Here is a 26,543-nt window from a genome sequence, read left to right on the forward strand (position 1 = left end):
ATTTCGTCCAAGCGCCCTTGCTTATTGAAAACGATGCTTTCTCAACGGAAACACGCAATTTTATCGCAAGTGTTCGCTAAAAACACCAAACGCTTGAGACTTTACTTGTGGCGTTTTGCAAGAGAGGGCGCCCCTCTTCCAAATGGCGAGTAGTTTGCTCGTAACTCGCTGAGATCGATCTTGGTGCTGCAAGCACATTACTAACAAGCTATGTCATTCACTGCAACTGTGTTTGGGCAAGAATGAAGGAAGTTACGTTACGACGTAGAATATAAAACTCTTCTTTGCTGGCCCCGAGAAATGTGTTAATGAGCTGAGGCAAACAAGGAAAGCTTGTGCAAATAAAAGAGAGCTGATGTAGAGCATGGTTGTTGCCACTGCGGTTTTGAGCGTATGTCCGCCGTTCCTGCTCGGCCTGTCTGTTTGGCCTACCCCACGAAACACAAAAAGTGCTTGTAGAAATCTACGAGTCATCTACACCAAGATGTTTTGACGTCTTATAGAAACATAGCCAAGATTTTATATAGCCGTCCAAAGTCTTTAAGACCTCCTGTAGCCTAGGCTAATGCAACGCTATCTGTCGGCTACAAGAGGTTTTTGTTGACATCTTGAAGAGTTCTAGCTGATACCTTGTTTAGCTGTAAAGAAGTGTTTTAGCTCATCTGTAGCTGTGGTATCCGATGCTAGTAGTTGGCTAATAGCGGTCTTACCTAGCTGTATATAGATGTATTTTAGGTGTTTTGTATCGGGGCTAATGTAATGCTGTTCAATGAAAGGCACTTTACGAAGAGCCCGTCCTTGATGCCTCACAAGCAATAAGAACTGAAGAAAGTACAAACATCTTCCACGCTTTTGAGACAAAATGTGCATTTAGGGTGTACGAAAACTTGTTGCTTTGCTGTCTCTTGCCCGACATTTGGCTTGTAGTCTGCAGACTAAAAAGTATATTTTCTTCAGCAGAAGTCTAGGTACCAGATAATTAATTCATGGATAATGCAGCGGTTTCTTTTGCAAGAAAATTTTGCATATCAAGAGTGCAAAAGAAACTACTGCATTATTTCTTGTATTGACTGCCTGGTAGCTAGACTTCCGCTAAATGCAAACACTCCTTTAATCTGTAGACAACTGGCCAAATGCAAGGCAAGAAAGACAAGAGAGCAAAGCAACAAGTTTTCTCATACACCCTCAATACACATTTTTTCTCCCAAGCGTGCAAGAGATCTGTACCTTCTCTTAAACTGAGCTCTTATTGCTCGTGAGACATCAAGATGAGCTCTTCGTAAAGCACCTTTAACTTTGGCTGCTGCGTAAATATAAGTAAATTGTGCAAATCTGAGTCTTGCATTGCTTACTGCAAGATGAAAGCTTTCGGCAGGCAAACTGTGTAAATTAAATTAATTCATAGTAGAACTACAAGTAAAATTCAGACTAAAGAAAAAAAAGAGCCAATGTAGTTGGTTCTTAATGCAGGATCTGTTCTGAGCGCTAAAAAAAAGAGCAAGAAATGGCTTCAATACAAGAATCAAACATTTTATTGCCTCAGTAACACATACCTGCTTCTTAGGATTAAAAAAAAGTGACACGTTGAATCAAAACACATGACAAATACCTCAAGAGAACAAAAAGTGCCACATGGCAGGAACAGTTGACAGCTGTCTGCTATATACATGGTAGGCACCAGGCCGTCTTCCATGATGACTCCAACACAGATGTTTGCAGTCGCACTCCACAGCGGACATAAAAAAGGCCATGGTTACTGGGTGAACTGAAAAATTAATGTCAATTTTCAGCACTTAATATTTTTTTCTCACTTACGTGCACGTAAGCAGACGAAAAATACACAAGACAGCCAGCAACTAATAACTGTATATCATCCACAAGGGTAGAAACTTGGGCAAGTCGGTAACGGTGATCCATGGTATGACAGGTAGCGCAAAATGGGATAAGGGACAGAGAAAGAAGCACACAACACAGGCGCTAACTTCCGACTGACAGAGCTCAAGCGACCAAGACGAACGTAAACCGTGAGGGCAAACAGGCGCATGCGCCCGGAAAAAAATGAAAATCAGGTGAACGAGGAACTACGGACACGTACACCTCAGCGATTGTTTAAGAAGGCCAGTTCTCTTTTGGACAGGGAGATAGATGGTTTGCTGACACATTTATCTTTCAAAGCAGCGATACACGCTACTTCAATAATTTCATATGTTCACTGATTCCGGTGTGTGGCCCCGATCGAGCACTTATCCAAAAATGGCACACAACCCCACTCCTTACAGTGCAAAACCAGATTACTGCCAGTTAAATATTTCAAGTTGTTTTTGTGTTCACGAAGCCTCTCATTCAAGCAACCACCAGATTGACCAACATACCGCTTGCCACAAGAGAGTGGGATGTCATAACAATGCCTTCAGTACATTTCACAAATTTTTTCTTGTGACTAATGGTGCACTGCAGCTTTTGCGGATGTTTACCGGTGGGCAAAGTTTTTTTTGGATAGCGCACTTAGTTTTTCAGGGGCTGAAAAAAACACGCGAACATTCGTTTTAGTCCCAATTTTCTTGAGACTGTGGGACAGGCAATGAATGTAGGGAATGATGGAAATCCTGCCTTACTTTCTTTCTGAAGACACAGACGCCAGTTGATCTTCCTGGCGCTTTTTCAGTATGCCTTTAGGGACAAAAACACAGATATCAGCTGGGTAGCCTGCTTCACTGAACCTTGCGAGTTGTTCGTGAAAGCTCTGGCTGATGAGGTGGGGGCATGACTTTTCCAGTTCATTTTTCAAACATAAATTAATAATGCCTCATTTTACGAGTTTAGAATGTTCAGAAGTGTAAGGGTGTGCAGGCTGAAGGTAGGTTATTTCAGTCGTCACCTACCCTCAGCCTGCCCACGCTTACACTTCTGAACATTCTGAACTCGTAAAATAAGGCATTATTTTTTATGTTTGAAAAATGAACTGAAAAAGACAAGCCCCCACCTCATCAGCCAGAGCTTTCACGAACAACTCTCAAGGTTCAGTGATGCAGGCTGCCCAGCTGATATCTGTGTTTTTGTCCTTGAAGATATACTGAAGAAGCACCAGGAAGGTCAACTACCGTATGTACCTTCAGAAAGAAAGAAAGGTGGAATTGTCATTCCCTACTTTCATTGCCAGACCCAAAATCTCAAGAAAATTGGGACAAAGCGAAATGTTTTTCAGCCCCTAAAAAATAGGTGCGCTATCCAAAAAAACTTTGCCTGCCGATAAACGTCCCCAAAAGCTGCAGTGCACCATTAATCACAGGAAAAAATTCGTGAAATGGACTGAAGGCATTGTTTGACATCCCACTCTCCTGCGGCAAGCGGTATGTTGGTCAATCTGGTGGTTGTTTGAATGAGAGGCTCCGTGAACGCAAAAACAACTTGAAAACTTTAACTGGCAGGCAGTAATCTGGTTTTGCACTGTAAGGAGTGTGGTTGTGAGCGATTTTTGGATAGGTGCTCGATCGTGGCCAGACACTGGGATCAATTAACACGTGAAATTCTCTCTGTCCCTTGTCCCGTTTTGCACTACTTCTCATACCATGGAACACTGTATACTGTGTTCCATTTATGAATCTTATGCGTGCTGCTGTAAGTAGAGTGAAAGAATAAAATAACGGAAATTTTGCTTTACTTTTGGAACTTGGATGAGGTCAGTCGAAATGCCCTCGCTTTATAAACCACTTATTTCTGAAAGGCTTACATATTTGACTTCTCTTAGTTGAGCCATTATAATGACACTGCTATTTTCTCTTCAGTATTCCAGTTATTACTGTCCAAAAAACTCGAACAATGTAAAGTTAAGTTTCCAGTGCTCATAGTCTGCTGGCATGCATACCTGTGCTCATGCAGGAATTCATTCAAACAGGTTCACATAGGCACAGTTTCAATCCGGCCCGGGGGGGGGGGAGGCAATTACCGCCTTCTCTCTTTTCTATTCCTTCCTTGAAATTAACTAAAGCCCTTGCTCATTTGGCAAACTGTAGCAGGTCTAACAAAATCAAAAGGTCAAGTCAAGCAAACAACAGAATTCGTGAAATAAATTTTTCCTAACTGCCGGCACCTATACAAGAAAGCATGAAGTGAAGAGGGAAAACACTGTCAGCTGTGAAAAGTGCTTACCGAAACTTTAGAAGTTGAGCAGGCGAGGAGGTTCTCTGGAAACCACTGTTGAACAACCTCTACCTAAAAAGAAATGTACAGGGTGAAATCATCGACAACACCAGCTGTGCACACTGCAATGACAAAACCAAAAGGTCAGGTCAAGCAAACAACAGAATTCGTGAAATAAATTTTTGCTATCTGCCGAAACCTATAGAAGAAAGCATGAAATGAAGGGGGAAACATTGTCAGCTGTGAAAAGTGCTTACCGAAACTTCAGAAGTTGAGTAGGCCAGCAGGTTCTCCGGAAACCACTGTTGAACAACTTCTACCTAAAAAGAAATGTACAGGGTGAATTCAACGACAACATCAGCTGTGTACACTGCAATGACAAAACCAAAAGGTCAGGTCAAGCAAACAACAGAATTCGTGAAATAAATTTTTGCAAACTGCCGGCAGCTATACAAGAAAGCATGAAATGAAGGGGGAAACATTGTCAGCTGTGAAAAGTGCTTACCGAAACTTTAGAAGTTTAGCAGGCCAGGAGGTTCTCTGGAAACTACTGTTGAACAACTTCTACCTAAAAAGAAATTGTACAGGGTGAATTCATCGACAACACCAGCTGTGCACACTGCAACGACAAAACCAAAAGGTCAGGTCAAGCAAACAACAGAATTCGTGAAATAAATTTTTGCTAACTGCCGGCACCTATTCAAGAGAGCATGAAGTGAATGGGGAAAACACTGTCAGCTCTGAAAAGTGCTTACCGAAACTTTAGAAGTTGAGCAGGCCAGGAGGTTCTCTGGAAACCACTGTTGAACAACTTCTACCTAAAAAGAAATGTACAGGGTGAATTCATCGACAACACTAGCTGTGCACACTGCAATGGCTTACGAAAAAATTCAAGGAGGCCTGCCTGCCAAGGGGCTACTTCCTTACATTGTCAAACAGCCAGCACACATACAGAGCAGTACCACCGAGTAGGCTGCGACATTGCAACTAGCGTGGAAAACACAAGGACAGCGAAAAAAGGAACCGACGGGACAGCATGCTAGTCGGTTCCTTTTGTCGCTGTCCTTGTGTTTTCCACGCTAGTTGCAATGTCACAGTCACAAACGAATACACACCAACTAGCCCAACTGTCTTCCATCACCGAGTAGGTTTCCTCAGTGTCGTAGCTATCAATCATAGTGAAACAAACGCTTGACAGGTCCAACAAGTCTATGCAGTAATGCATCTGGATTTTTACGGTTCCCTCAACTCCATTATTTTTTCTCTAAGTTCACAACCAACTGCAGACCTAAGGCAAAACACAACAATTCCATAATCTTTAGCAACAAGGCATATACAAGTGCAAACAGCAAATGAAATAGCTCAGGGTAGCCCTGCTCAAATAAATAGAAATCAGGTAATCATAGTTAACTGACAAAGTATTATTCCATATTTTGATGAAAACCTGGAACGAAACAAGCCATCGACAATATATTATGCATGCAGTCACTGAATTTCATGAAACCAATACAATTTCCGCCACATGATTGCTTGTAAATTGCGGTTTAACGCCCAGAAGCGATATATGGGCAACGAGAGTCGCCGTAGTGGAGGGCTAGAGATTAATTTGGACGAATAGGGGTTCTCTAACGTGCGCTTACTTAAGACAGCACACAGGCGTCTTTGTATTTTGACTCTAACGACGTGCGGCCGCCGCGGTCGGCGTGAGATAGCTTGTGAACGGCAAACGAACGCACAGCCACATAGCAACCACGACGGGTTCCATGATCACTTCATGATAATGGGCACTGCGCATCCTATTCCGCCATTATAACCATAACCAACGCCTTCTTAACCCGAGTGCCACTGGTAAATTAAGTTGAATACGAACATTCGCAAGAAGAGAACAGAGTGGTTTGCAACAATAAAATTTCTACCGGGATGCAATCGAGCACACTTCAATGTGTACAAAAAAATTCGCGCCTTTCCTACCCGTGTTTAAACAAAGCGTGGTCGCTTTGAAGCTATGTCACAAATGATGACACTTGATTTTTCTATGGTTCCAATTTATGGTCGACTTTCGTAAGAAACCAGCTCATAGAGGAAAATGCAAGAGCAACATGGCGGTACCCACTGAGCGAGAACTCAAACGCTTGGAAACGCCCTGTTTTCGAACATCGAACGTTACACTTAGGTATGAAAACACTGGCTGAGAGAGCTTTGCGATTTTCAAACTAAAGGAGGGACTCAAAACTGTCTACGAACGTTGGGACGTACAGCCGACGGTTGAATGAGGCGCATTGGCACCTTAGCCGCAGTAAGGGTGACGCTTTCAACACACGAGAGAAATGGAAGGTGACTTACTTTTGCTGAAAACGAGGTGCACCTTTCAGCGCAGTCCTGGTAGTAAAAGACATCGCGGGAAAACTGCAAACAGCAGTGTGAAGCGCCCACAAGCACGAGACAAAGGAGGCATAAAAACGTTGCGAGCGTCCACTTCGCGCGCGTAGCAAGGAACCGCTAGCAACCGCAACGCCAAATGGCCAGACGAAGTACTACATTCCAAAAATGCAAAAAAAAACAAAGCAACAACATAAAAATAATCACAAATTGCATCACATACTTTTATGTGACGCTAAGCATTTACAACTTGCAAAAAGGTTTATTTTTGCTTGAAACAGTTAAATTTACGTAGACTGTAGACTGTATCGCGACCGAGCGGAGCGACACCAAGCAGAAAACTGAGGCGTTCAGGACGCGAAGGCAGGGAGAAGGCAGGCGAAAGCGCGCGCCGCTCTCGAGACCGGCGGTGGCGACGGAAGAATGCGCGCGAGCCGCGAGTACCGCGAGCAGACTGCTCCAACATGGCGAAGACAGCATGGAAGAAAGCGGCGATGGCGCGACGGCAACATTCCTTGCTCGTGGCCAGCCGAGGCCGAACTATAGCCGAACGAAGAGGCGTTCGCAACCGGAAACAAATTTCATGATTCGCGTAACTTTAGTGCAGCTTTACAAGTGGTGGGCTAGTTGTACTCGATGTGGACCTTGATAAACGTGATTTCGGACTGCATATGGCAAAATGCGCTGTCAGAGTTTGAGCACAAAGCGCGGACTTTGCACCGGTGCGCCTGCTCTTAAAAAGGTGCAAATATCGGTGTAGGGCACTGAAATCTAACAGTTTATGTGCCACACTTGCATGTTTCATTCATGTTTTTGAATAAAACGTGAAGCTTAAAAACGCTTGCCATGATCTATATCATGTTTAATCAATGGTGGCAGCTTTCTGCCAATGCCCTGAACGTATTGGCCCGAATTCGTAACATGCTCTTTAGTTAGACGTTTCAGAAAGCGCGGAGGTCTTAAACGGACGTCTTAAAGAAGTTTCCAAACGACATCTTGCCGTCGACGTATATGAGACGTTTCATTCTAGCGCAAGACATGTGAAGCCATTTCGAGCTGTTTCAGGACGTTTCTAAGACGTTCTGTGTTTTGTGGGACAGACTAACCAATTATATTTCCCGGTTGTGTGGTGCTCAATAACTGCACTCAACACCTAAGCTTAGAATTGATGTTTATAATGAGCCGCCGTATTTGTCGCAAAAGCCTGAAATAAAGCGAAAATTTGAGAGGATTATTTCGTAATTTTATTCCTTCTTTCAATCCTAGCTACTTTCCGTTGCTCATATCGAGAGCAGAGGTTCAGTCAAAAGTTGTGCTAGCCAAACATTGTTATGACTGGCTGCATTCGGAGTAACATGGGGCGACTCCGCACATGTTTCTTCGGAGGCACAAAAGTCACTTATCGCAGCAGTACGCTCCGCATATCAAACCACAGAGACCGCTCAAAGAAATGATTCGTTGCCTTCCTACGCCAGCGTTCAGAGGTGTTGCTTCTGCTGGAACGGATTAACCGGCAGGTGACTCAGCCGCTCCTGTCTTCCAGAGGAGGTCAGGCATTGAGATACGACCTTCAAAGATGGTGGCGACAAAGGACTTCCCTGAACCTTATAGTGGTTGCCAGCTTCATCGGTGTACTTCTGTTTGTTTGGTGGGACCAGCTGTTTCCTGAAACTGAGGGCTCCACACGAGGGCGGCAAAAAAAAACGAATATGCTGCACAAGTTCAACCTCCTGACTGGTTTCCCTTTCTCCTTGTGTGCGCCTTCTAGAATATTTATGTACGGGTGGCAGTGCATATGGCCGGTTCTCTCAAACCATGAATAGCAGTTTACCAATACCCCTTAAGAGAAAAGTAAACAGCAGCTGCATCTTAGCGGCACTCACCTATGCGACCGAAACGTAGAGGCTAACGAAAAGGCTCAGCTTAAGCTAAACCAGAGAGATATGGAAAGAAAAATGATAAGTATAACGTAAAGAGACCGAAAGCGGGCACAGTGGGTGAGGGAACAAACGCTGGTTAATGACATCTTAGTCTAAATCAAGAATAAGAAACGGGCTTGGGTAGGGCATGTAATGCGAATGCAGGACAACCGCTGGCCCTTAAATGTAAGGAAGTGGATTCCAAGAGAAGGCGAGCATATCAGGGGACGGCAGAAAGGTGGGCGGATTGTATGCGTGAATACGGTTTCCGCAGCTGGCAAAAGAAAGGTTTAGTTAGAGAGACATTGGACAAGCCTTTTCCCTGCAGTGGGCCTAGTCAGGCGGATGATGATGATGATTGAGTAAGGGACTGATGGTGGCGTCAGGCCGTATGCCGAGATCGCTGAATTCAACCCAGTCAAGTAAGGCAGGGGGAGGTCAGGGAGATTCCTTTTTCAAAAATTGTGTGTGTGTGTGTGTGTGTGTGTGTGTGCGTGTGTTTGTGTGCGTGAGCGTGTGCGTGTGTGTGTGTGTGTGTGTGTGTGGGCGGGCGCGCGCGTGTGTGTGCGTGTGTGTGTGTGTTCGTGTGCGTGTGCGTGCGTGCGCGCGCGTGTGTGTGTGTGTTTCCGTGAATGCGTGCGCCTGAGAATGTTTATGTGCACTCGCGTGCACAAACTTGTGGCCGACATCCGAGCACTCACTTGTAAAAAACAGACTGACAGTTGCGATTTTATGTAATGCAAAACTTAAGCGCAGCTCTTCACAGGCCACCTGGCATGTGGCGTACTGCGCTGCTAGTCACTCTCCTAGATCTGCCGCCACGGTAGATCAGTGGTTATGGCACTCGGCTACTGACCCGAAACACGCGGGTCCGATCCCGGCCGCGGTGGTCGAATTTCGATGGAGGCGAAATTCTAGATGCCCGTGTACTGTGCGATGTCAATGCACGTTAAAGAACTCCAGGTGGTCGGAATTCACAACGGCGTCCCACATAGCCTCAGTTGCTTTGGGACGTTAAACCACCATAAACTAAACTCTCTGGAATCTACCTGAGGCAACCTCCTTCAGTGTAGCGTTTAATTCGCTCTTCTGCTTGGACTACCGGTTACGGGTGCAGGAACGGGTGCATAAGAGCTCCGCTCTAAAATGCCCCATCTAACTGCAGCCGATATACCTGAGGTGGTTTCTTAAGAATGCTGCACGTATGCCGTCGCTAAAGCGTTCTACGAAAGAACGCCAGCAAGCGTAAGCCTCTCGTCTCAGAGACAAACAACCCAACGTGAGGGTTCTCGCACAGCTTCCGCCCTCATCGTACGTACAAATAGCCCTCATCGTACGTACAGTCTTTGTCAAATGTAACCAGGCTCCATGGTTTGCTTCTCATTCGTATAAAAGAGCCCTCACGGCTTCCCTAAAGACCAAAACGTCCTTTGAAGGTGGGAACAGGGGTTGTTCTTACAATAGAAAGATTTAGAGCTTGACGGCTGGCATATTGCCTTTAATAGACGACTGAGAAGAAAACCGTGCAGCCTGGTTATTTTGACAAAGATTGTACATGTTCCTACGTGACACACCCGTGTCACAATTTCAGCGCATCGGCTTAAGTCAAAACCACTTGACTGCAGTTACGGGAGTAGTCAGTATCGCATCCCAGCGAGCGCATGTATTTTCGCATTGCCTCTTTGTATAATCGCTATTAATTATTTTTTTCTGGGTATCGCACCAGTGCTACTTGCCCGCCTTTTCTTGCTTATTTGCGTCGCGTGCAACAAATAATGCTCGGATTCTTAAAAAAATATATCAATTTATATTGACGCGATAGCGTTAAGGGCCCCGTGTCGCAGAATAGCCGGTGTTGTGAGCTAAAATTCCCAGAAGCATTAATAAATTAAACCGAGCAGGAGATTGGTCGATTTGGGGAATCCAAAGAGTGCCTCCGGAGTGCGAGACGAGCACGCTAACCACTCCGCCACGCCAGCTCGATGGATCGGAATGAACAAAGGCGCGTCCAAAAACTATAGCGTGTTGGAAAAAAAGTGCGGCTGAACCGAGTCTCGAACCGGTTCAGAGCGGTTCCTTTGAATCGTTCCGGTTCGGGTTCAGTTCCAAGATGGCGAAAAAAAAATTGGGTTCTCTTCGGTTCCGGGCAAAAATACGGATTCGATTCTGGTTTCGGGTTCCGGTTCGGTTCCGGCTCGACACCCTGGGTTGTTCACATTGTTGGACGAATGTAGTGGGTAAAACTTAAGCCAGATTGAGGTCGGTTTGTGGGAATTATATTCAGATGACCGAGCGCCAATGTACAATGATTGTATTTACTGAAGGTGTTCGGCTTGCTGTGTCCGTGCTACGGCCCCTTGATGACGTCGAGGTTCTTTTTTGCCATCGCTGGGATTTTCTACATCATCTGCGAGTACACTCACATATACAATACACACCGCCGGCTTTTCTCGTAATAGGGCTAGTAAGGCTTTCGCCTTAAAAACTTACTTTTTACCGTTTTCTGCAACGACTGTTTCCATGGGCAGTCAAGCAAAGTTAAACCTCCTGCTACAGCCGGTAACGGTGTCTTGTTGCGATCAAAAGTTAACGGGACGCCAGTGACACCCTGACAAAGGCCCCCTATGGACAACGGACGGGCCCCGTCCCGGACAGGGGACGATTGTTGTTGTTGTTGCTCTAGCCTACGACAGAATGGCACATACCCACTCTGGGGGATCGGCCAAGAATCGGGTGGTAAATCGTCCCGGAAATTTCCGGGACGATTGGCTGTTGCCTTTGAAGGCACGTGTGATCTTCGTCTTTTGCGCTGCTACCCTCAAGAATAATGTCACCTTCTTTTTCCTCTTCTACGCCACACAATTGGGAACAGCGCTTTCTAACCAGAAGACCAAAAATATAATTTATTCACTGTCAGTAAGCGCATCAAAGATGTTGGGCACCTTTCGGAATTTATAATCCTGTCCTCTGTGGACATCAAATATCTTCCTGAAACTTCTCATTCTTTCGGTGAAAAAGGTTGGTTTCTGTGGCGCGTGCATCCAGACACGCAGTGCTTGACGTTGCAAAAGATTATGGAATTTTGTTGAAGCAGGCTGGCGAGAGATTTCTGTTGTTGTTATGTGCCATCTTTTCAAAGGCTAGCAACAAAAACAGCAGACATCTTTCGCCACCCGTGCTCTGATTGGAGATTATCGACACTGGCGATGCTGGTCTGGACGTATCGTAATCTGCAGCGTGTACTTCCACTACGTGTTTATCCTGCGTGCTCCCGGTGAGCTGTGACCTTGCCACGTCTACCGGCCTGGTTTGGTATTCTGCAGTGAAGCGCAACGAAACGGTGAGTTGACTTCGAATCATCTGTCGTGGTCGCTTCCGTTAGTCTGTCGTGGTCCCTGGCGAGGAGGTTGATAGAGGAGCGGTTGACCGTTTGAGGAGCTTTGAAAAGCCACATTTTTCGGTCCGCAAACGTGTCACCTGGCTCGCGGGCTCCCATTTTCTTTTCGGTAGGCCTTCTTCTCCGAGGAGAACGCTGCCCATGTAAAAGAATCTTCCATTGTCTGTCGCCGCTTTCGAGCGACGGGGCTTCTGTGGCCAGTCTAAAGGTAGGTGAACGCCGTGACGGTTACTATGTCTGCGTGCGTCGCTGCGCAACACCGACCGCAAGCCAGGTTCTCTGGGCCTAGATTCGCATGTCGCACCACAGTCCCCGGTTGTGGCGCTATAATCGTCCTCAATCCGCGACTAACTTAGAGGAAACCTTCTCGGCTCTAAGGAACGCTTTTTGAGGGCGCTAGGGCCTTACTGCCTTATAGGCCTCCATCCCGATGCCTTAGTGCCCTCGGGGTGGACCTCATCATTTTCATCTGACTGCGCGTGAGACTGCACGCAAGCCTTCCCGGCTCTGTCGCGTATCCAGCCTCATGCTTTAAAGCGGGTGCTCGCTCAGGGTCCAGATATATTCATTCGGCCAGTGGATATATGGCACTCGGCTGCTGACCCGAAAGAGGCGAGTTCGACCCCAGGCCGCGGCGGTCGAATTTCGATGGAGGCAAAATTCTGGAGGCCCGTGTACTCTTTGATGTCGGTGCACATTAAGGAACCCCAGGGGGTCGAAATCTCCGGAGCGCTTCAGTACAGCAGCCCTCATAGCCAGAGTCGCTTTGGGACGTTAAACTCCCCTAAGCCAAGCCAAACCAGATATATTAATTGAGGATTACGTGCCCTCGTGGAGGACCTCGTCAATTCCATCTGCCTGCGCGTGACTCTGCGCACTTCAGCGTGCCTTGCAGAGTCGCGTGTTCTCTGAGGGAAACGACTCCAATCGTGCGGTGAGCACGACCTCAAAATGGGGACTCCAGTATGTTTAGGCAGGACGAAGCAGCCGTCTGCAGCATGCAGTGCATGCGCGAGGGTTAAGGTGCCGCAATGCGCTTGCTCCTCGCCCACACACACGAGCCCTTCGCAAGCCCTTCCTCCGAGTCAGCTCAGCGGTCGCCCTGTTCGAACTCGTCACACGCTCGCTCCGATCCTTTTGTTTTCGCTGGTAACGTAGCGCCTCCCTTTGTTTTATTAACAGGTCCTCTGTTCGGTGTTGAGCGCACGCGTCTGTTCTTTTATTTTCTCGCCGCCGTCTTGCCGTCGGTGATTTTCTTCCCTTTTGTGCTTACGTTTTCGGAAGTGAGCGCAAAGCACACTTTTGCATAACTCAGCGCACTCACTTCGCTCTTCGTCGCAGCAGTTGTGCATTCTCTGTGTGAATCCAAAGAACGCGTTTCCGAATGGCGGTCCCAGCTGTGCTCCCCCCCCCCTCCATACATGTCTACCCTGTAGCCGGACTGCGCTGCCTCCGAAACGCTCCCCACAATAGCTCCCCACAAGGATATGTGAAAACAAAAGTTCTCAGAGCTGTTTATGATTTTCTAGTGCACCTTTGATGTCGTTCCTTCGCAAAGAAAAGTCAAATACAGCCTAGAGCTTATTGCGAAACTCTGAGATGACATTTCTTGGCGATTAATTTTTATCAAACACCACGTTACGTGCCCGGAGGAGCCACCTCCGATTTGGAGTGATTGCTACGGGAGCGTGACCAATAGCAACACATGTAAACAAAACGTATTCAATAACTTCTCTCCTTTTCCACATAATTTATGGAGGTCGCTGTTCGGTAACAGTTGGCGAGCACTTTGAAGAAGACTGCGACAATGTATGCAACGTTATTTCTAACCGATCATTCTAAAACGTCATGATAAATGTCTCTCGAGGAGCCACACATACCCCAACAGGCGCTCTACCAGCCGGTGTTTTTCTCACTGGCACAAAGGGGTCATGGTCGCACAAAGGCCTCGTGCTCTACACTTGCTCACTAAAACAGTTGTAGAAACTAAACAGCCTAGAAAGCTCTACATGAAAATCAATTTAATCCGCCGCGGTGGCTCAGCGGTTAGCGTGCTCGACTACAGAGCCGGAGTTCCCGGGTTCGAACCCGGCCGCGGCGGCCACGTTTTAATACAGACGAACCGCAAAAAGGCGCCCGTGTACCAGCTGTGCGATGTCAGTGCACGCTAAAGATCCCCAGGTGGTCGAAATTATTCCGGAGCCTTCCACTAAGGCACCTCTTTCTTCGTTCACTCCCCCCTTCCTCCCTCCTTTACGGCACGGTTCGGGTGTACACCGACATGTAAGAATTACTGCGTAATTTTCTTTACTCAAAAAACCAATTTTCCAATTTCACCAATTGTTTTCAAGCAGTTTCTCAACGCCATGAGAAGCGAACGAAAGCAAACCACGTAGCAGAGGATGGCGCAGACGTTACCCTCGGCCCACATCCGGCGCCCGCGAGAGCCCCCTCAGTTTGTACATGCAACGGAGTCACTGATCTGAGAAGTTTCTTTTGAGGGGTAATCTTGACTGGATGCGTTAAGCCTTTCGAATCTGGTCGCGTCCAAGACGTGAGGGAACCTATGACTGAAAATGAGAATGAAGGAGCGTTGCCGTCTGCGAGAGGCGGATGACAAAATATACGCGCCGAAGGAAAGAACAAGGGCATTGTTTTGGCATATTTTCCTCTCCAAAGAGCACATGGAATAAGAAAACAGCGTTTTACAGTTCTCTTAAGATACAAAATGCATACTGAGTAAAATAAAACGTTGGAACCAATTGAACATTTCAATTGGTTCCAATCGTGTGTTTAGTCACCCGATCACTTCGACCCTAATGGATCCAACTCGACTACCCAATTGGACCCATTAGGCCAGGCAGTTATTTTACCCAAAATACATACTTAAACATAACCTACAATTATGTTTCGACGAATAAGCAGTCTGAGAAATATGTCTACTACATAATACATCGTAATGTGCAAAAGGAAAATTGATTGTGAGGACTGCAAAGAGATACTCTGCCCGGTGCCAATCAACGTTTTAATACGGAATTGAAATTAACAAGCTTTTATGGAAATCAAGGCTTTCAGACACATACAGCACACACAAGAAACACCGCACATTCAGGCACTAGTGCATAAATTAGCTAAATATGTACATCCGGAGAACACACTTGTGCTACAACTTAAATACCCCATTTACGAGGCTCTCATGCCGCGGCCAGTGGCGCTTGCCCACTGAGCGCAAATATTTAATTTCAACCACACTGGTGGTGTAAATGATTAATACAATTAGTTCGTTAAGCTGCTGATAGCTCTTATAATAAGAACCATATTAGTTCTACCTTGTTTGTCAAATATGCAAACATTCTTTGGATACATTGGGTACAGTTGGGCAGACCAACTGGATGCAATGGGTTAGACCAATTGGTCTCACCAGTTGGAAACCCAACTAGTCCAATTGCATATACTCTGTTTCATACATAGCTGTCAACGCTGCCAAAGGTACGAAAGTAGTCCGCTGCAAAAAACAAGCAAGATGTATCCGTCCGCCTCGCGTCGTGGCTGAGTGGTACGAAGCGCCCGCCTGTGTGTTCATTTTACAAAGGGCCTAGGTTCGACTCCCGGCTTGGCTGGTTTTTTTTTTCATTTCTTTTTATTTTTCTTATAATTATCATTAGGTGGAAAGTCGAAACTGTCAAACTCTAATGCCTACTTTGAAAAACACTGCGCTATTTACTTGCGCTGCTTATTTGTTTCGAAGGGAAAAAAGCTGTGTAGTCTATTGGCGACGGATGTGATTGCGAAGTGGTGTTCTCGGCCGTTCAGTGACTTTTGCATGCGGTACACAATGAATCATTAATTGTGTGGTGATAGAATTCAGTGCGGCGTCGATTATTCCGAGCAGCCTCGGCTAGCGGCAACCCGGCATTGATCGGCGTACTCGGCGGCTTTAAAGTGAGCGGCGTCTGATTCGGAAAGTCTCCACTTTTGAGCTGTTGTCACAAGGAAAATTCTTTTAAGTGCTTCCGTTCGTAGTAATGTTTTTTATTAGATGTCGGATTCGGTGCGTTACGGGTGTGAGCTAGTGCGGTGAGATGGGGATTGTTGAAAGCTGTGTATTTGGGCCGTGAGCAGAGATTCCGCTGCGCAGGTTATGGAACGCAACAAATGGTGTCGTATATTAGCGCACTTGCCGCTGCAGTTTACATTGTTATTGTGAGAAGCCGACGACGAGGTTCCGTGGTTCCTGAATAGGGCGCACAAAGAGGTTGACGAAGCTCGCTGTTCGTTCTTCACACAGTAGCTCGTCATCGTCCTCTCGCGGTAACAATATAAACGAGTAAAAATTCGGGCTTCTTTCACACCAATGAGATGTAAGCGCAGCGTGAGTGAACGTTGTGGCTGGCATTTAATTGTTGACATCCGCTCTCATGTTTTTAATCTTTGTAAATATCATTCTTGTAACTAAAGTTGTCCATTTTATCGATCGTAATCTACTATCGTTGTTTTTCACTGCTGCCACAACTCACAAGGGTGTAGAAACTGGTGCTGTAGGTTATGGAATGGTATATATAACATTTGCTACGCGTATCATGTGAGTGGCCTACAGCGGTTGTACGGTCGGTGATTTTTACAGAAAAGAGAACAGCGCACCAGGTCTCGGAGGAAGGAAATGCTTCAGGTGAACCACTGAAGCAGACGACATGACCGGCCGGCCTACGCGGCCGGCCTAGCTGCGACAACCTGATACAGGAGGGACCGGAAAAAAACCCCAAGAAACTAAGGCACTCTGTTTTGTAGAACATAAAAGAAAAAGCAATCTTTTTGCAAAATAAAACACCGTTATCGTTATACTGCAATATCAACCAACATTTACTTTAATTTTGAGTTCATAGCGATTTTTACTTTTGACGCACTACATTACTATGCGGACGAGGAGCGCGAACAGGGGCCGCAGCCTTGGCTGCGTTGACTGCTTTGTATGAAACGGAGTATAGTCAATTCGGACCGTCCAGTTGGAACACAATCCCAGTGGAACGAGTTGGAAATTGAACGGTGCAATTGGATCCAGTTGGAAATTTAATTCATTCCAATGTTTTTTTTTACTGGGTATGTGATGGTAATCCCGCATCGCTTAAGAGCTGTTGTGGTTATCTGAGACACCGGCAACTTGCATACCACAGCTGTTCTCGTGATACCTTCCGCGGAACTAAAGCACTGGCTTGACATTATTTCTATTAAAGTGCATTCATTTACAAAACGGCGTGATATGTTTCCATAGTGCCTCAACCTACAGGGGGAAATTGTGTGAGTAAATAACGTAGAAAATATAGAAATATACACTGTACGCCTCAGAAAGGACGAAACTCTACAATCCAAGCAAATATTCCAATAGACACTTTAACTGCCTCTAGAGATGGGGAAATTCCATGCACAGAGAAACAAAGTAGATATACAAATGTGTAACTTAAAACCTCGAAAATTATTTAATAAAGATATCCTGACCTATTTATGCACTTTTAAGGAAAACATCCTGTATCATTCGTTTCACCTTCTTTCGTCATCGTTGTTTCTCACGGTCGTGCTCCGCTGTCTTCTTCTTTCAGGTTCCACCCGCGATGCAATCTTCGAAGCCGCCATCAGTGAACGACCAGCAGTCGGCGGGGAAGAGCCTTCTTCGACAGCCCAAGAATGCCCCGCGTGACGAACCTGAACCATCTAAACCCTCCCTGCACGCCGAGCACCAGGACATTGTCATGGAGGCTTTGCCCAGTGAGGAAGCGGACCAATGTGCTCCGTTAGCGTAGAGTGGAATTTACCGTCCCTGAGCGCACGTCAATGGTGACGTTTAGAGTATTTAAGCCTGTTCGCATAGCCTTATAAGGTCGGGTTTAGGGCACTGCAGCGAGTGGCATTGTTACTGTAAATTTAAAGTAGGCAGTACATGCAATCCAGGCGGAAACCAAATTATCGGTATAGTCGTAGGCCGGCTTCCAATGGAGGGTGGAAACGCTGGCGGGTGGCAGAGTAAGGTCGGAAGGGGAGATCAACTAATTCGATTTGAAAGACGGCCGCAACTTCCACATGAAAAAAAAAGAGCGGGAGGTGTTTTTGTTGTGCTGCGGAGCTTGTCAGCCGGTCTCCTTGCATGTCACGTCTTAGCAAAAATGCCTAAAGCGTGGCTGCCACGGTTCTTGCGACTTTGTCGTGAGTGCACTTTAAGTTCGTAACGAAGAGCGGACAAGCGAGGGTAGCGCTTTTGCTGCTCGTGGTTCCTGACACGCATCTTTTTCCCGCAGATCCGAACGCCCTCAACACGGAGCAGATGAGGGAGCTGGTGCAGGCTGTCTGCCAGAGAGCCACCGAGGGCACCGAGAAAGCCGATATAGCTGTTCAGCTCAGCTGCTTCTTTGTCGAGGTAAGACGGCATTTATACCCTGCTCTCTTGTCTGTATCTCAGTCTTTGCAGGTCGCATTCTGGTAGACTTTGCTGCGATTTTCTTATAGCAGCACATTGCAAGGCACAATGCACGTGAGAGTATGTTTCAAATCCCGGTGTCCCAATCGTGGCTTATGCAGCCGTAGTTTTTGCCTTCGTTTCTACACATGTGCCCCAAAATGCAAAAGTGGCGAAACCTGTTTTTTACTTTCAAAATAAATATTCTTCTAAGCGCTTCCTTCTCCTTATTTGTTTCTAAGATCGCCTACTTTCCATTTTTTCAAATCTGGATGCAACTCGAGCAAAAAAAAAATGCTAAAAATACATGCACAATATTTCCCCTCAGGAGAAGTGCACGTAATAATAAGGTGCATGGGCCACACGCTCTTCATCACGCGCCGGCCCACGTAATAGGTGATATGAAACACTCCAGCGCGTGTGTCAAGTGCTAGTAATAGTCGAGCTGCAAGCCTCTTGTGCTGTGAGGAGGGGCACGGATAACAGCCATGCTCGCCTCCTCAGTTCACGCTCCTACACCTTGAATGTTTCCGTTAAGCAGTCCCAAGTGGTGGAAATTTAACTGATGATCTCCACTATAGCATCCCTCGTAGCCTGTGTGTCGCTTCGGAACGTTAAAAGCCAAATGCAGCGCATTTTTTAGCTCACAATACACTTTTTCTGGTAGAATGTAAAGAAGGTATTCAAAAAGGAAATGGCATTCGAAATTGGACTCAGGAGTTTCGGAATCGTTGGGAAAAAAACCGGTTTTTCAAAGAGAAATTGGAAAAAGGGAAGGCATTACAAAGTGAGGAAGATGCATGATTGTTTAAATGAACCAGTCGGGACTGCCCGGGCGCCGTAGTTGCGGCGTTTCAGCGGCTCGCCGCTGGTTGTACCAAACTTGGGACTGCCAGGCTACATTTCAGCCTCAAACCTTTCATGCCTTCCGTAATCATTCCACTTCAATGGGCCCGGCTTGAAAACGGCACTTGGTTGTCCGTACCGACATCGTGTCTGATAAGTGGCCTAACTATGCGACAGACCGCCAGGTGGACACGTCGCTTGCTACAGCGCTTTTGAAGTTACAGCTTCACTAGATGCCCTGGGGCTTTCTTCGCGGCGCTTGCGCTTTTCACCTTCATTTGACCGTCAGGTAAAGCAAAGGAAAGTGCATAACTGGCCCCCTGGGGAAGTGGACACCTTCCCCCAAACTTTGAAAGCTTTCTTACCTCAGTAAGGAAGCCTTCACTGCAGTGAGGCCCCCTCATGTCAATCTGAAACCTTTCTTACTGAGGAGCCCTAAGTGAGGTCGTCCTTGTGCATCCTCTCAGCAAGGCAGCCAGCCAGCAGTCAGCAAGGCATCCAGAAGAGTCCTTCAAGCGCTCTTTCGTCGCTCCTGGCCCTAGAGGAGCGTTTCTCCTCCCTACTGTCACAATTTACTCCGCACAATCGCGAGGGCGGTGCGACGCGACGCAAGGACGCGAGCCCGGCGTGAGCGCAGTGGAGTAGGCTGGAAAAAATGGCAGCGTAGACTGACCGCTACACGGGCGACTACATGCAGTTTTTTAACCGTGCTTCTGAATGGGCATTCGATGAAGTGTACCTGTATTTTCCAACCACTATGTCGCTTCGCGACGCGATGTATCTAGCGGAAGTGCACTCAAAGGAAGAATTTGCGTTCAAATTCCGCACCGGTAAGGCTCGGTCACACTTGGGCATCCGGCGGCGACAGCGAGCGAAATCCGCCGCCGCAGAAATGTTGCGTCGTTCGCACTTCCTTGTCACCACGTCGCCGCCCGTGGCACACAGAGACATACTAAGAAAAGAGCCTAAATGAACGCTATGTATGCATAAGCGTATGCATGCTTACTTACGCTACTCATGTATTTTGCGATACCTACATATCTCAAATTCCCACTTTTAGTTCAGCATATGCAAATAGCGACGCAATGTGCGAGTTTTCCCCCCAGCTTAGCCTTGTGGCACCATCTCGTTGTTGGGGCGGAAACCACTTCTGTTAACACATGGCCACCTGGATCGAGCGCGCGGCTGGGTTGTTGCGGCCGTTCCATTCGGAAGCAGAGAGCGTATTTGCGGAGAGGGACGTGCCGCTCCTTTTGCCGCACCGCGGCGCGCGTTCCCGATCCCCTGGCCTCCCCTGCTGAGGCTTCTTCGCTCGAGGCCGTTCGCGGCGCCTTGGACGTATTGCGTGATGTGGAATGGTGGAAAACCACGACGAAGAAAATCTACACAAAAACACCAATGCCTCATACGAATAGGTAATCTGTGTTTTTACTAAGATCCAGACGCTGCGGCCGCATGTCGACGCTTTCGGACCGGGAATTCAAAGAGACAAGTTCTGAAGATCGGAACGCGACGGCGATTCCGACCGGGAGGGTCGGTGGCATAAGATGGCCGAATGTGAACGCCAGCTCTTCCCTGCCGATGGAGATCCTTCGCGAGAGGGCGAGTCAGGACAATCCGGGCTTCGAGTCAGAGCAACCCGAGCCGCCCGATGAGGAGAGAGAGTGATGTGAGGAGAGGATGAGGGGGACGAACGCTCTCGCGGCGCGGAAAGGCAAGAGGCTCAGGTGTTGGACACGAAGGAAGCAAGGCCGCCTTTTCTTAAATATCCGCTCTTTGTAACGGAAAGGCAAATTAACCTCTCTGAATTGTTTTGTCACTCTAACAACAGTGTAACAAAATTTGTTCCAGATTGTCGATTGTTATGCGCCATATCAACCTTAGATACAAAGCGGGCCGAAAAAGTGCTATCCAGAGAAAGAAGATTTAAATATTTCTTCCTCTCCACTTGACAGGAGGCACGGGGAGGGTGCGGTCGGTTTCTCCATAGGCGAGCACGGACTCTTTTGGCAATCGTAGTTCAGCGTGCGCCCAGCTGGGGGTCGATAGCTCCACCAAAATTAAGCTTTTTGGCGTGATTTTTCAGGACATGCGAAAAAAAACAGGCCTTTGCTCTCAGGGTTGCTTCGCACGGCTCAGAGTAAAAGCAATGCACTCGTGTCCTTCTCTCGCGAGATACGGGATAAGAACGCAGTCACTGGTTCGTACAGACGACCGTTACTTTCGCGAAGGGTAAAAAAAAGATTCTCTCACACAGATTTCTTCCCATCACGTTGAACGAGATGCAGCGGCTCAGCAACCATTCACAGCTAACACAGTACAATTTTTAGATTTTTTGAGTATTATGTTTTCAAGTCTTGTGGTCTGATAACACAGTTTCGATTTGGTTTCTGAAATATCACAGTGCTTATTCGAAAGTAGTGAACAGGGGAGTGCCCGTTTCCAACCTAAAGGTACGGCTCACTAAAATTTTTATGGATTCCGTGAAGGAAAATTTCAAGAAAAATTGGAAGTGGCTCAGCTCTGGTTAAGGCTTGATATAAAAGCGAAAAGCGTCAGTTACGCTTAGTTTGAGAGGCGTTCCGCCCGGTTTTTTGGCGTTTCGGCCATACGTATAGATTTGCGCTTTTCATTTCTTCGCTGCTTTCCGGCCAACTCTCAAGTTAGCACTTCTGGATCGGTAAATTTTCTACAGCCACGTCTGGGTGCTACTCCTTCCATGGCGAGTGCGAGCGCCTATTCTCTGACAAGCGCATTTAATAGCCAATTACCGCGCGGCTGCATCGAAAGATCAAACTGTGGCGAGTAGGAATAGCGCGCGCAGCGGTAGCGGCGGCGCACATGCGCAGTAGAGCGTGGCTGCGGCGAAAGGTCAGGCGACGGAGTCGGCGGCGAAAGCTGCGGCCACCTGCGCCGCGTGTGACGTCACTCGATTTCGCGCATGCGCAGCTGTGGCAAATCTTGGTTCCGACGACTCTCGCGAAGCGCGGCTGTGGTTCGGGTAGTGAAGATTTTCGCTTCAATAAGGTTGCTCGATTGGGTGGTGCGGCCTATCCTGAATCACTGGTGGCCGGTGCCTGTGAATGTTCACTAAAAAGATGAAATGCAAATGTCAAGGAGACGGTTCAACATAACCAGAGAACAAAAATATGTATAGAAGAGAATAATCAGTGCTCTCACAGAGGCCACATAATCACAAAAAAGAAGCTGAAAGGTTCGAAGTAAATGTGCTTTTTTCCGTAGCTTCAAAGCTTTGCAATATTCGTGCGATGAAGAGTGGCAAGAAATGCGGTTTCTCTTCTACAAACACGCTGCCAAGTTTTCATTTTGCAGGAATAACGTTATCTACAGCACAGCATTCTACTCAGTTCAGATAGTTAACAGTTAAGATAGGCATAATGCGGAACATTCAAAGAGGTGTAGGCTTCGTAGGTGTGAGGAGATTTTTGATAAATATTTTTGGCAAGAGTACATGAAAAAGAGACAAAAGGGGCTTATTGAGGCATGTTTCATTTGACAGACTTCAGGTCACTGCGCAAATGACCCTTCATTTTATGTGTCCCAAAAGGAAATTACTTTTCCAGACGGAGTGCTGTAGTCAGAGTAAGGTTTTTTACTCATTCACGAGTACATGACCCTTTCTAATTTCAGTGACGAAGTGCAGAGCCCGGATGTTTTTGCTTTTTACACAATCCTATCCGCACCACTTTTCTCTTCGGCAACATTTTATTTCTTACCTTCTCATCTTTAGGAATACTTTTGCAACTGGTACACTCACTTTTTATATATATATATGATTCGTTGTGTTTACTCCCTGCTGCATTCGGTTATTATCCTATTCCGAGCTTAAAGGCGCACTGAAGAGGAATCTGAACTCGTCTTTTTGCCGCGTGAACTCAATCTACACGTTCCTCGCATTCTTAGAAACTTCCACTTATTGCCCTGTGTGGCCAATTTCTCTAATTAAATCGGATTAACGTCCGGCTCCCGCCTTTCTATTTTGAATTCTCCCCGCACGGTGATCGGAGTCGACCAACGCGTGGAGTGCCTTTCAGCCAGCTCCGTGGAGGTTTTGCTTTCGCTTTATTTTGTTTTTTAGGTTTCCGTGAATTAAATAGTTTCATTCGCAGATAATATAGCGGCAAAATAAGACCGCAGAAATAAAGATACGCGCGGACTATTTGCTTCTGCGGATTACTACGTATTGCTCCGCCGATGGCAGGGCGGCAAGCCGCCACGGGACTGGGTGAAAGGCACTCCAGGCGTTCGTCGACTCCGCCCACCGTGCGGGAAGAATAAAAAAAAAGGCGGTAGCCGGACGTTAATTCGATTTAATCAGAGAAATCGGCCACAAGGGCAATAATTCGAAGTCTCTAAGAATGCTCGGAACGTGTAGATTGAGTTCCCGCGCCAAAAAGACAAGCTCAGTTTCCTCTTCAGTGCACCTTTAACATTTTTCGCCTGTGCATTCATCGTTTAACTTTGACTTCTCTTTTGTTGCGGCCTGAATAACGCATCTTCACTTTTGACCTTGATTTTTTTTGTTAGTTTTATTCATGAGAGTGATGGTATTTCAGTGGTTCTGGGTTTTCAATATAACTTTGCCCGTTTTGTAGTTTGCAATCGCCTTGCCTCCTGGTGAGTACTGGATACTGGATACATTTTTTCTGAATCTGCGCATGAGTACTTGAAAACACGGATGTAAAATATTATGTTCTATTTATGATGTTATTGTGTTCAGCAGCTATATCAGTGCGGGTATTTTGACTGAAAAATTAGATGGCACTCAGCGCACGCGGCTCTCGTTTTGTGCTCTTTTCTTCACGTCCTCGACCCTGTGCGTGCTGCTGCCTGTTCAAATCGTGAAGAACCAACTCGCCTATTCAGATGCAACTTTGACCGCCGAAGAAGGTGAAAAAGTCTCTAACGCTCCGGACATCACTTCAAGTTGCACTACGAAAAATAGAAATCAACATTTAGTAAACAACCTTCAATATGTCGACAGGATTTTATAACCTGACAAGCATGGAGCAAGTAAAACGCTTATCTAAATTAGGCTGCTAACACAGGTAACGTAATACGGGCGCCATCAAAGGACCTGTGCATATGCCCCTTTTTTCGGACACAAAGCTGACTGCCGTAGACTGTAAGCAAAATTGCAAAAAGAAACGCAGCTCTTCAACACTGATGCCCGATCAGTTGTGAAAAGATTTTCTTCGTATGCGTCTATTCTATTCCTATTAGCGTTGCACACACTTGAGCGCGGTATTAAATTGAGTAAGACTTCAATATCTGACGTCGAACAGCATTCGTGATCACACCTCACTACCCACGCTATCATCTTCCAGGCGGGAAAAAGCAAGCAAGCACGAAGAAGGTATATATGCATTGAGAATAGCGAAAAGGGATAGCAAGCAAGGCAATCCTAAGCACAATTTTAAGAACGTAATGCACAGGCTATCACAGGACGTAATGTGACGAATACCCGCTAGCAGTTTCGGTTTCATTTTCACGCAAAACCGCCGCTCCATTTCGTCTTTGATTCTAATTTCTTCGTCGCTTTCCCGCTCCGCAGGTGCGCAGGCTACTGGCACGAGAGGTGGCTGGTCGTCAGTCCTAGTCACCAATCTCGTCACCAATCTGTGTAATCAGTTGCAGTAAAAACAATAAAGCCCCTTATCCAGATGTGTCTAGCCCCAGTCTCTTGAATAAATAACACAGTTTCTCCTCGGAAGATTGCTCCCAAATCAAAGGGCTTTATTTTTTCTCTAGAGCACATTGATTTGCAGATCTTAATGGTTTCGTTTAAATTTTCTGGTTTAACGTCCCAAAGCGAATGAAGGTATGAGGAACGCGCAGTGGAGTGCTCTGGATAACTTCAGCCAGCTGGGGTTCTTAACGTGTACTGACATCGCACAGTACACGAGGCTCTAGCATTTCGCCTCGTTCGAAATACGACCGCCATGGTTGGAATCGAACCCACGTCTTTAGGGTCAGCTGAGCCACCTGAGCCACCTCGGCGGCTGATTTCGAGAGCAGAGTTCGCTTACGCATAAATTTGACAAGCCACGCCAGCACACCGTACGATACATCTAGAAACATATGCGAGTTTCAATTCATTTTCTTAGTAAACACTACTAGCTTCCCGTTACTAACTGCAGTTACTAACAGGGTAGTAAAATATGTGACAACCAGTTACTACCCAAAACGTTAGTAAGTACTACTGCCCTTTTTGTAAGATTGTACTAGAGTTACTGTATAGTATGCCAGAGTTTCGCAGTAGTTTTCTCTACACCGCTCACGCCTCCATAAGTGAAACGAGACTCATATGGTGGAAAAACATCCACGCATGGCGGAGAAAGCTCCTCCGCCTCGCTTAACACTAGAACCCATGCTGCTGACACTCCACAGATGCACCTTCTCTTGTCGTGGTGTGTGACGTTTCATTTCGTCCAAGCGCCCTTGGTTATTGAAAACGATGCTTTCTCAACGGAAACACGCAGTTTTATCGAAGGTGTTCGCTAAAAACACCAAACGCTTGAGACTTGACTTGTGGCGTTTTACAAGAGAGGGCGCCGCTCTTCCAAATGGCGAGTAGTTTGCTCATAACTTGCTGAGATCGATCTTGGTGCTGCAAGCACATTACTAAGAAGCTGCTTCATTCACTACAGCTGTGTTTGGGCAAGAATGAAGGAAGTTACGTTACTACGTAGAATTTAAAACTCTTCTTTGCTGGCCCCGAGAAATGTGTGAATTAGCTGAGGCAAACAACGAATGCTTGTGCAAAAAAAGAAAGCTGATGTAGAGCATGGTTGTTGCCACTGCTGTTTTGAGCGCATGTCCGCCGTTGCTGCTCGGCCTGCCTGTTTGGCGTACAGACTAACCAATTATAATTCCCAGTTATGTGGTGCTCAATAACTCCACTCAACACCTAAGCTTAGAACTGATGTTTATATTGAGCCGCCGTATCTGTTGCAAAAGCCTGAAATAAAGCGAAAGTTTGAGAGGCTTATTTCGTAATTTTATTCCTTCTTTCAATCCTAGCTACTTTCCGCTGCGCATATCGAGAGCAGAGCTTCAGTCAAACGTTGTGCTAGCCAAAAACTGTTATGACTGGCTGTCTTCGGGGTAACATGGGGCGACTGCGCACATGTTTCTTCGGAGGCAAAAAAATCACTTATTGCAGCAGGACGCTCCGCATATCAGACCACAGCATCCGCTCAAAGAAAGGTGTCGGTTCCTTCCTACGCCAGCGTTCAGAGGTGTTGGTTCTGCTGGAACAGATTAAGCCGGCAGGTGACTCAGCCGCTCCTGTCTTCCAGAGGAGGTCAGGCATTGAGATGCGGCCTTCAAAAATGGCGGCGAGAAAGGACTTCTCTTCACCTGATAGTGGTCGCCAGCTTCATCGGTGTACTTC

This window comes from Amblyomma mixtum, chromosome 3 (assembly GCF_055824585.1).
Source record: "Amblyomma mixtum isolate Tamu chromosome 3, ASM5582458v1, whole genome shotgun sequence".
NCBI lineage: Eukaryota > Metazoa > Arthropoda > Arachnida > Ixodida > Ixodidae > Amblyomma > Amblyomma mixtum.